This window comes from Hemicordylus capensis, chromosome 3 (assembly GCF_027244095.1).
Source record: "Hemicordylus capensis ecotype Gifberg chromosome 3, rHemCap1.1.pri, whole genome shotgun sequence".
Lineage (NCBI taxonomy): Eukaryota > Metazoa > Chordata > Lepidosauria > Squamata > Cordylidae > Hemicordylus > Hemicordylus capensis.
This window is the reverse complement of record NC_069659.1, coordinates 124057904-124070527: the sequence shown is the minus strand read 5'-3', so window position 1 is coordinate 124070527 and position 12624 is coordinate 124057904.

Genomic DNA, 12624 nt, shown 5'->3' with positions numbered 1-12624 from the left:
TGTGCTGGGGGGTGGATAGGGCCAGTTACTCTCCCCCTGCTAAATAAAGAGAAACACCATGTTAAAGGGTGCCTCTTTGCTAAGTTAGCAGGGGCAGTAATTCAATTGATATTGAAAATTCAATTGATATTGAAATTTCAATTCATATTGAATTCCTAAACATCACTCCTATATATAGACTATAACAATGACAAATCACTGACTGAGCCCCTGGTGGCGCAGTGGTAAAACTGCCACCCTGTAACCAGAAGGTTACAAGTTCGATCCTGACCAGGCACTCAAGGTTGACTCAGCCTTCCATCCTTCCGAGGTCGGTAAAATGAGTACCCAGAATGTTGGGGGCAATATGCTAAATCATTGTAAACCGCTTAGAGAGCTCCGGCTATAGAGCGGTATATAAATGTAAGTGCTATTGCTATTGCTATTGCTATTGACTGATGTCCTGACTAACGCACAGTGCTAGCCCCCCTGCTTCTGAAGCATGCATACTCTTGTGCAACAGCATGACTACTTTTGGGACACTCCCTCCACTCCAGATGTGCTCTGTTACAGTAGAAACATGCCCCTGAGGGGCAGGTACATGTTTCTGCTGTAACAGAGCACTTCTGGTGTGTGGGGAAAGAAAGGGCTGAAAGTAGCCATATTGTTACAGGCAGCCCAGTCCTTCTCCTCAATTCTGCTTGCTTTGCACTTTATAGCTTTAAGCAAGGCATCTGTCCTCGCTCCAATCAACATGGTACACTGAGATGCGGATTGCTACAAGTTTTATGGAACAAACTATGCTGTGCAATACATGAAACCTTGATTATTGTGATTATGCATGGATGGAAGCTAGATTAGCAAAGCCAAACCCTGTTAGTACATTTGTATATTAGGCCCATAGTCTGAGACTGAGTTAAAGAGAATTATGTATTTTATGAATTCTTCTCTGAGACACCACCTGGGTACCTGGCTCTTGGCTTCTGTGATGGGAAATTGAACTGGCTCTGACCCTATCCTGCATTCCTTTCTTCTTCCTCCCCCTTCCTTTGACATGCCAATAAGGGAATTGATGCCCCAGAGGCCAGGAAAAGACTAATTATCTTTGACAACTAATCCTTATTAATCAAGTCTGAAGAGGGAGCAGAAGCAAGAAATGCAGCAGAAGACTAAGGAACTTTCCATCTCAGGTGATGGGCGCAGGAGATAACTATAATGTTGATCTAACCATGATCTAGCCAGGATGAGAGGGCAAGAGATCTTCTGAGACAGGACCCCAGAGATGGCAGAATTGTACCCCAATGCAGGACATGAAGGGGATGACATCAAAGACTGAGAAGGGTATAATAAGTCAGAGTCTGGGCCAGAGAGAGAGAGACAGAGAGCTGATCCAGAGAGACATCTCCTCCCCTCTCCAATGCTGTGCAGCACCTTCAACTCTTCGCTCCCCATTTTTGTTCTCAAGCTGCTCTGCTCATCAGGAAAGCTGTGGGCTGACCACCCATTAGCACTTTACTGCTGTTTGGTAAACAACTCTCACCCATTGCCTTTCCCCTCCTTCCCTTTCCCAACCCTCCCTTGGGAACATTTATTCTGTAATCTAGGCTGTAGTTTTCCCCCTGCTTGCCAGGTCCCAGTTTCTGCTATCTATTTATTTCATAAAACTATAAAAAGACATCCTTGGTCTGGTTCCTTCAGTCTCCTCACACATCCATAGCCAAAGGTCCCTTAGAGTGGGTAAGAACTGCTTTGGTTAATAACAATATGGTTCTGCAAAGGTGACCATGCTTTGGAAGCATGGGGATTCATGTTTTGTACACATTGTTAGAAGAATGCATGCAGCATTAATCAGGATGTCAGCCACTGATTGTACCGCAAGGGCCGAAACACCTTATTGAGCTTGAAAGCCAGAACAGAGCAATCCAAATTTGATAATGTGGTTTAAGGCTGTTCAAATGACACTTAACATGCTGAATATCAGGCCATTCTCTACCCCTACTCCATTTCCCATTTTATCTCACCAATCCTATAGGGAAATCCTTGTGTGGCATTCACCTGCATAGGGCAAGGCTGCTACTACACCAGTGACAGGGCGAAAGTTCCATTACCTTAAGCCTGATAGCTTGTGTAGTCTGTGGTCTGATGATAACTCTTTAGTTTTATTTATTGTTATTTATTTATTGTTAAATTTATATACCACCTCTCATTAAAAAACTATCCCCAGGCAGTTCACATAGAAAAATTAAAACAAGACTATAAAAATAACACAATTAAAATATTAAGCTAAAATATAAAAACAGAGATCTAACTAAAAAGATTTAAAAATACTTGCATAAAATAACCATACAAAATACAAAGAAGCAGCAGTGGGGACAATCACATAAAAGCCTGGGTAAAAAGCCAAGTTTTCACAACCTTCTAAAAGCCATGATGGAGACCGAGAAGCGAATAGCCACCAGGAGAGCATTCCAGAGTCTGGGGGCAGCAACAGAGAAGGCCCTGTCCTGCGTACATGACAGCCGAGCCTCCCTCATTGTCAACACCCAGAGCAGAGCCCCTTCAGATTTTTTTAAATTTTATTTATTTTTACATTTATAACCTGCTCTTCCTCCAAGGAGCCCAAAGCGATGTACTACATACTTCAGTTTCTCCTCACAACATCCCTGTGAAGTAGGCTAGTCTGAGAGAAAAGTGACTGGCCCAGAGTCACCCAGCTAGTTTTATGGCTGAATGGGGATTTGAACTCGGGTCTCCCCAGTCCTAGTCCAGCACTCTAACCACTACACCACGCAAGCGAGCAGCAACCCTTGGGAGCAGGCGGTCCCTCAGATATCCAGGGCCCAAACTGTTAAGGGCTTTAAAGGTCAAAACCAGCACCTTGAATTGGACCTGGATACAAACTGGCAGCCAGTGCAATTCTTTCAAAATGGGTGTGATGTGATCCCACTGGGCAGCTCCAGATAAAATCCTAGCTGCCACATTTTGCACTAGCTGCAATTTCCAAATATTCTTCAAGGGCAGACCCATGTAGAGCACATTACAGTAATCCAGCCGTGACATGACTAAGGCATGGGTAACTGTGGCCAGATCTGTTTTCTAGAGAAAGGGACGCAGCTGGCTCACTAGCCAAAGCCGTGCAAAGGCACCCCTGGCCACCGCCTCCACCTGAGCTTCCAAAAGCAGAGCCAGGCTCAGCAATACCCCCAAGCTACATACTTGCTCCTTCAAGGCGAGTGCAACCCCATCCAGAACTTCAGTTCACACATGCACACAAACACACACAAACAATCTGCTTCCCCATGATGATATCCTATGGAGTTGTAACATGTGTTAATACCAGTACCATGTGAACAGGATCAATCAGATGAAAAAGGCTTACATGATTCACCATGCCCATATGGTTGCAGTATTTGTTGTCAAATGGGGTAATACCCATGGGAAAACTCTCCCTACAAGACTTGGTGTGAATGTGTGAAGGGAGCCTTAGCAAAAAGGTTATTGTCACTGGCTATGAAAGTCAACACATTTAGGCCATCCTTTTGTGCTTTGATCCCATATAGTCAACTTGAAGCTGCAACCAATATCATCCTAGTTTCTAGAATTAATATCAATGGATAAATGCAGCTGAGAATATCATTAATGTTTATAATAGATAATAAGCCCTATGATGTCATCATAGTGTACATCTTTTGTAAATTGGATTTATGAGCCCAATATGTTCAATTTAATGCAAGCCTGAGTTGACAGTAAATTTAGTATTGGCTATAAAGGTTGCTAAAAATGAAATGGAATCTTGCAATTTAAATTTTTCATAAACTCTGGTTCATGAATTGCTGTACTGGAATTGGAGGGGGTGGGAGAATTAAACCACTAATAAGCAATAAAAACCTTTAACACATGTCATGCATAAAAGATAAAATGTCTGCCATTGTTATTTTCCTTCATATTGCTTACTTCCCTTTTTAAAAAATGAAGCCTGTTTGGATTATGAAATGTTCTCCAACAATATAGGAAAGAAAACCTGCTAAGATAAATGCATGACCTTAAGGAATAGCATCGAGGAAACCAGGGCTAGTTTTGCTGTTCGTTTGCTTGCAAGACTGTCATTGATTGATTGTCCTTCTGTATATCTTTTGGCAAAAATCAATGTTTTCCTTTAAGTAAGGCAGCCTTTGGAGAAAAGAGAATACATGTGTTGAATATTTTGCTGCTTCATATGTCTGTCTAATGGGCAGCGCCAGCAATGACAATTCAACACTGCTTCCTGGTCTAAAGGACAAAGCAGTTTTCTGATGAGAAATTTGGACATCATTTTGAATGAGGCTTTAAATCACATCAAAGGACTTCTGCATTTCCTGAATTACCCTGAAGTTTTGTTTCAAAGTTTTCCTTTAGTATACCCTACGAACTGTTTGTCCAGTGACTTTTCAGCCTAGCTTGGCGATAAACTTGCTTTTTTTGCAGTAACTCTGGATGGTGACATTTTAAGTATTTATTCTAATAACAGTGTAGACTAGAGGGAACCTCAGTGAGAATACCACTAAGATGATGATGAATAAATACTGAGTGTAGCTCCCACTAGGGATGTGCATTAACCTGTTCAGCATTCCATACAAGGAATGCCAAACAGGTTCAGAACCCCTGCATTTGAACTGGTTCAAACATGGGGGTGGCTTTAAGGTGCAAGGAGGGTGCTCTTACCTCCCCTGCTGCATTTCGCCCTCTGGCACTGCTTTAAAAAATGCTGGCACAGGGTGGCTGTATACCCTCTTGTCGCCCCAGTCAGCATAAAACCAGAAGTGGCGGGCAGACGCAAGATCAAACTTGCTGGAGGTTTTTTGTTTTTGGTTTTTTTTGTTCTGGTCATTGATCAAAATAAAGCTGGAGGTTTTTAAGTCCTGGAGCTGTATCTCTGGACACAGAATCCCCACTTCCCTCCCAAGCCAATCAAGTAAGATTATGGGTCACAAAAGCAATGATTATTATACCATTGAAAAAGACATCCATAGCCATTGCTAAGTAGACAGTACAACATCAGGCTCTTGCCTTACTACAGACAAACGTTCAGGATGGACTGGATCAATATTTATTTCTTTTTATAATATTTTAACCTGCCCTTAGATCCCAATCCTCAAGGCACTTTACAAAATTTAAAACAACCATAACATAAAAAAACCACTATTAAAACTTGTGCAAAATACAGCCATAAAAGTCAGCAAAACAGACTAATAATAATATCAGCACCAAGAAGTTCAGTTTAAGAAAACTTATTAAAGTGTTCCTTGGTACCATATGTACACTATCAGAATAGGTGCTAGGCAGATAGGTATTGGAAGGGCGTTTCCTAAATAAGGAATCACCACAGAAAAGGCCCTGTCCCTGGTAGTTATTCATCAGCAGGTGTGGGAACCCACATCAGCACCCTTGATAAATGTTTAACACAACTCTGGAGCAATTCTCACAATCACCCCAGGTGGGCGGGAAGGGCATGGGGAAAGGCTGCTTTCAACTTACCTTCCCCCCAGATGACCAAGCAGGTTGTCTTTGACACACCTCCTGCTTGCCCACATGGGAAGAGAGCTGGTCTTGTAGTAGCAAGCAAGATTGGTCCCCTTAGCTAAGGAGGGTCTGCCCTGGTTGCATACAAAAGGGTGACTAGAAGTGTGAGCGCTGTAAGATATTCCCCTTAGGGGATGGAGCCGCTCTGGGAAGAGCATCTAGGTTCCAAGTTCCTTCCCTGGCATCTCCAAGATAGGGCTGAGAGAGATTCCTGCCTGCAACCTTGGAGAAGCCGCTGCCAGTCTGTGGAGACAAAACTGTGAGATGGACCTATGGTCTGATTCAGAATATGGCAGCTTCCTATGTTGTTCCTATGTAGTTGTTGGCAGCCCTGCTCAGAGCTGCATGGAGCAGGGCAAAAGGATTGGCAGCTGATACTTGTTGTTCTGGCCTCCTAGCATCCCACAATGCAAGGCAATGCAATGCAATGCACATGTGTTGCACTGGGGATTCCCTCATCAGATGGGCGCTCTATGTGCCTGTCTCTGTGTCTCCTCAGGCTGAATTCAGCCCAAGGAGAAAACACAGTAGGGTGCAAGTGCACCCTTAGCATGGGCTAACAGCCAGGTTAATTAAGAGGGATGGGTGGATGAGGAGTGGAGGCATCCACAGCACCCTGCTGCTTCCCATGACCAGCCTAACCCTGTCTGGGCTGTCCCAGGCTAAGTTAGGCTGGTCATTAGGGATGAGCCCGGACTGGTCCGGAGGCCATTAAAATAGCCTCCGGACCGGTCCAGACCTGGGCGGTCCGGTCGGGTGGGGGGGTCCCTTTAAGAGTGGCGGGAGGGTTTACTTACCCCTCCCGCTGCTTTCCCGCTCAGCGCGTCTCTGTGACGTGCGCACGCGCAAAGGACTCCTGGGATTTCAAGCAACGTCGGGGAAGGGGTGGCAGGGAGGTGTCCTGCCACCCCAATTACTCTACGGATTACGGGCCCCCGAGCGGGAAAGCGGCGGGAGGGGTAAGTAACCCCTCCCGCTGCTCTTAAAGGGACCCCCCCACCCCAGTGCCGGAACGCAGTTGGTGGTTCCGTGCACACCCCTACTGGTTGTGAAGCAGCCTCATTGTATTTTAACCAGGAATTATTTCCAAGCATGGGGATTCCTAGTCTTTTTTTGAATGTTTTTTTACACTATGCATTTCTGGGCAACAGTGATAGTGAAGCACTGATAGTGTTTCTGGTAGCTGCCTCCTGGTGATCTCAATTCTTTCCTCTCTAGAATACTCCAGGAAATGATGCATTGCTGCAATTAAAGGTATTTTCTGGTGCATTCCCATCTAAAACAAATGAGTCCAGCAGCAGTCAGTCACCAAGAAGTTAAGTGCTGCTGAAGCCACTGTGACCCACATGTGGGTTAAAAAAATAAAAATAAAAGAAGAAACCCTGCTGTCACCCCCAACAAAAACCTTGGTAGGCCAAGTTCTAGTGGTGTTCACATTCTGAAAGCATTTAAAGTCTAAACAGCACTTATTTAGCAGACAACAATAGATGAGGTAGAGTACAAATTTTGCATGGTTAGTTTCCACGGGTAAATTGTTTTTCTCCATGTATATAAGGACTTAAGACAGCATCTGCACTAAATGTGTTGGTAATTATATCAGTGCCTGCATTAAGATAGAGGAGCTGTTCCCTGTAACTTATCATTTTGTACATCACAAGTGGCTGACATACAGCGCAGCATATCACAGGTGGTTCTGCATTGCCCACGCTGCTGCAGACATCCAAAACAACACTGGTACAATTGTCAAAAGTGCTTGTATGCGAATACCTAAAATTGTGCAAATCTGTGTGATGCTACAGCCGTTGAGAATGATGGCTCTCACAGAGGCATAGTTAGGGGAGAGTGGGCCTGTGTTCACCCCTCTCCTCAGCAGCCTCTCGGATAATGAAGAAAATAGGGAGGGGTGGAGCTTGGAGGCCCTCAGGAGCTGGGGGGCCTGGGTTCTTTGAACCTATCTGCTCAATTATAGCTACACCCCTCGGCTGTTGTATCATGCAAGAACAATTGTGCAGTTTTATGTATTAGTGGAAGAGTGCCAACTGAGCACCAGTGCCAACATTGTTTTAGATGGTTGCAGCAGCCCAGGCAGTGCAGTATCTCCCATGGTATGCTGCTCTGGATGTCAGCCAGTATCCCTATTCATTTAATGCCACTTTAAATGTCTAATAGTACAATCCTAAGTATGCTTAATCAGACATCCTTGGGACTTACTCCCTAGTAAGTTGGCAGCATACAGATTAAGTTAATCATGGTTTATTTAGCTATCACTTATTTTTATTTGTTTGTTTGGTTGGTTAAAGAATGTCTATACCGCCTTTCATGAAAATCATCTCAAGGTGGTTCGCACAGAAGTTTAAAAAAGACTATTAAAATTACACAATTAAAATATTAAGCTAGAATATAAAAATACAAATCTGATTACAAGATTTAAAACAAGCACAATACAGGTGAAACTCGGAAAATTAGAATATTGTGCAAAAGTCCATTAATTTCAGTAATTCAAATTAAAAGGTGAAACTGGTATATGAGACAGACGCATTACATGCAAAGCGAAATAAGTCAAGCCTTCATTTGTTATAATTGTGATGATCATGGCGTACAGCTCATGAAAACCCCAAATCCACAATCTCAGAAAATTAGAATATTACATGAAACCAAGAAGACAAGGATTGAAGAATAGAACAATATCGGACCTCTGAAAAGTATAAGCATGCATATGTATTCAGTACTTGGTTTGGGCCCCTTTTGCAGCAATTACTGCCTCAATGCGGCGTGGCATGGATGCTATCAGCCTGTGGCACTGCTGAGGTATTATGGAAGACCAGGATGCTTCATTAGCGGCCTTCAGCAATTCTGCATTGTTTGGTCTCATGTCTCTCATCCTTCTCTTGGCAATGCCCCATAGATTCTCTATGGGGTCAGGTCAGGTGGGTTTGCTGGCCAATCAAGCACAGTACACTGTATACTTTTCAGAGGTCCGATATTGTTCTATTCTTCAATCCTTGTCTTCTTGGTTCCATGTAATATTCTAATTTTCTGAGATCGCTTTGCATGTAATGCGTCTGTCTCATATATCAGTTTCACCTTTTAATTTGCATTACTGAAATTAATGGACTTTTGCACGATATTCTAATTTTCCGAGTTTCACCTGTATAACGATAAAAAATACAAAGCAGCAGGAAAATAAACAATCATATCAACACCGGGTTAAAAAGCTGAGATTTCACTCGCCTTCCAAAAAACTGTGAGCGTATGCCCACCTGGACAGTATTCCAGAGTCTGGGGGCAACAACTGAGAAGTCCCTGTCCCACGTGTGTGACAGCCAAGGCTCCCTTATTGTCAGCACACAGAGCAGAGCTGTGTGCCGACTAACCTGGCCTGGATCCTGCCCAGTGTATTTAGGACTGCACACTTACCTGGCAGTAAGCCCCATTGAACCCAGTAGAAATTACCTCTGAGTAAACATGGATAGGGTTGCTTTATTAATAATGCCAGCCAGGTTGGTCTCTGGGTCATCTCAAAGAGACCATATTACTCTTATATTACAGGAGATACACTGGCTGCCAATAGGTTTCCGGGCAAAATACAAAGTGTTGGTTATAACCTATAAAGCCCTAAACAGCTTAGGCCCACGGTATTTAAGAGAGTGACTTCTTCTGCATGATCCCCATCATCCACTGTGTTCATCAGGGGAGGCCCGTCTCTGGCTACCTTCAAGTTGTTTGGTGGCCACTCAGGGACAGGCCTTCTCAGTTGCTGCTCCGAGACTTTGGAATGAGCTTCCCGCTGACATAACACTCTCCCAATCTCTAGCGGTTTCTAAAAGATCTTTGAAGACTCATCTTTTTAACCAGGACTTTTAACTTTTGTAATTTTAAATATTGTAAATTGTTTTGGTTTTTAGGCAGCTTTCTTGGAGTTTTAATTGATTTTTTGTGTTTTTGTATTGTTTTATTATTGTGAACCGCCCCAAGACTTTGCTTGCGGGTGGTATAGAAATGTATAAAATAAGAATAAATAAATAAATAATGAATTAATTTTAATTAACTCTTTAAAAATTAAATGTGTTGAGGGCATGGACAAATTACACATGGATAAGAAAAATCCTTGCCCATATCCTTAGAAGCATGAACCATAAGCACCAAGAAGAATTGAATTGCATGCATGCCTCCTACCTTGTGCCTCCTGTCTTGTGTAGCTCCAGATGCTGGAGCTACACATAAGTAGTCAGGCAAGAAAATCAGGAGGAGGGGAAGTTGTAATTGGTATGATCATCAGTTGTTTATCAGGTTATGGGCATGCAGATCCAGCTGCTGCATGTGTGCACAGCTGGATTGGAGTCCAGTTATTACCTTCCTGTTGATACGCTTAATTCAGCTATAAAATGCAATCCCAGTACCAGTTTTTTAAAAATAAAATCTTCAACCATATTGAAAAGTTTGCTTCTGTTTATTAAGTATAGTGAGACAACAGAGAAAGCAGCACAGATTAATATATGCCCCGTATAGTCACTTTTTCTACCAGTGCATCTTTATATATTGTATTTAGCAAATACTATGGATGCGAAAGCTGGACTTTGAAGAAGCAAGATAGAAAAAGCATTGACGCTTTTGAACTTTAGTGCTGGAGAAGACCTTTGAGGATACCATGGACAGCCAGGAAAGCAAACAAATGTACCATAGAACAAATCAAACCAGAATTTTCACTCAAGGCACAAATGACCAGGCTCAAACTATCATACTTTGGACACATTATGTGAAGACCCAGCTCCCTTGAGAAGTCTATAATGATGGGGAAAGTTGAGAGAAAGAGAAGAGGACGACCAGCAGCAAGGTGGATGGACTTGATTGTGACAGCAATGAATGTGCCACTGAGAGACCTTAAAGGCCAAGTTAAAGACAGATCATTCTGGAGAGAATCTAGCTATGTGGTCGTTAAGAGTCAACACTGACTTGACGGCACTTAATCAATAGTTGTGGAGCTTTATATGAAGGCTCCCTTCGCCTTCAGAGTTTGTCAAAAGTACGTGTCCCTACCTCAGCAGCTTGCCTTGAGTAGGATAATAATATATAAATAACCTATTCCTCTCTCTCTCTCTCTCTCTCTCTCTCTCTCTCTCTCTCTCTCTCTCTCACACACACACACACACCATATTCTAGGCTCAGTGTAAACTGATCTTTGTGCCCTTCCTGCTCTCTCATTCTCTCCCAGTTAATAATTATTTTCTTTCTGAACTTCTCATTTCTTAATGGTTGGGATTTTGTTTATACACCATCCAGTCATGTCTGGGGGAGAGTTTGTAGATCATAGTGATCTTGCCAATCTTTCTTTGAAACAGAAAGCAATTCAGACAGATGGTTTTCTTGTAGTATTTCCAAGCACCTCCGGATACAACACTGGCCTTCTTAACTCAACTAGTTGACTTGTGACTAGCCATTGGGCAGGATGAGAGCGGGCTTCAACCATAATTGTAAAGGTTTAATAAATACAGTAAATGTATGAAACTCTCTCCAGCAGGTTTCTGAATATGTATGTTCTGCAACCTGCTTCCTCACTGCAATGCACAAATGTGACTGGCTATGATCATAGTTGGCATACTGTTCTGCTAAAAGGTCTCTGAAATTCTTGGCTGTAGAACAAAGAGGGAGGCTGGCATTGCTCAGAACAACAACATCCAAAATGCCATTCCATGCTTCCACCTCTCATTAAATTTCCCTGTGTATAATGGATATTCCAAATAACTGGACAGAAAATTTATCATATCATATCAATATTATCAAGAAATGTCAATTCATTTTATCGGTGTTTTTATTATTATTATTTCTTGTTTACACAGTCAGACAGGTGTCATTGACTGGTTTGTTTTATCCAGACATCAAGTCCTTCCCAAGGACTTGGGATGGCTGAATTTTATTGTCAATTGTTATAGATATCGTCGCAGAATATAGGCTGTTCCCAGTAAAGCTGCTTTTTGTAATTGGCTGATGGTGATTTCTGTGACCCCTATGGTGTTGAGGTGCTCTTCAAGGTCTTTTGGAACTGCAACCAGGGCGCCAATTACCACTGGGATTATTTGGGTCTTTTTCTGCCACAGCCTTTCAATTTCAATTTGTAGATCTTTGTATTTTGTGGTTTTTTAAATTTCTTTTTCTTCTATTCTGCTATCCCCTGGTATTGCTATGTCGATTATTTTCACTTGTTTTTCTTTCTTCTCGACTACAGTTTTAATTATAACTTATTATTATTATTATTATTATTATTATTATTTTACACAGTCAAGGTGTTATTGACTGCTTTGTTTTATCCAGACATCGAGTCCTTCCCAAGGACCTGGGATGCCAGAATTTTATTGTCAATGTTGTTGCCTTTGTTTTAGGTATCGTCGCAGAATATAGGCTGTTCCCAGTAAAGCTGCTTTTTGTAATTGGCTGATGGTGATTTCTGTGGCCCCTATGGTGTTGACAACCACGCCAAGGTAGTGCCTCACTGGGGGATTATTTATTATTATTATTATTATTATTATTATTAAGAAATGATACTTTAGTCCTTCACAATTGCTACCTGTAAATAAACATACATGGGTACCCAAGTTCTTGTGGTGGGGGAGATGAATATTCTGAATTAGGACTGCACCAGGTTTCTCCCACTTCTTAAGTGCAATGTAATACTTTATGGGACAGATTCATATATTGATCTATCCTCTAAACAGCGAGTATGTTCACCTTTTCTAAATTCTGTTCACTGCCATTGTAACTCCTAACTGCTTGTGCTTTGGCACCATTTAATTTTTCTTTAACTGTTTTTTTTTTTTTACTGTGTCTTTACTTTCCATTAGACACATGGCAGTACCAGGTAACTGGCGATCATGTAGTGAATTGGATGAAGCTATATATTCAATCAGGTTACCAGCATATTCACTACTGTTTTAAGGTCACTTTCTTCCAGGAAAGGGGACACTTGGCAAATCAGCTGAAGCTAATAAAAAGCACTCCTGGCCACTGCCTCAAACTTCAATCACAGCAAGGTTTGGATCAAGAGGTACTCCCAAACTGTGTATGAGATTCTTCTGGGGCAGTGTAACCCCA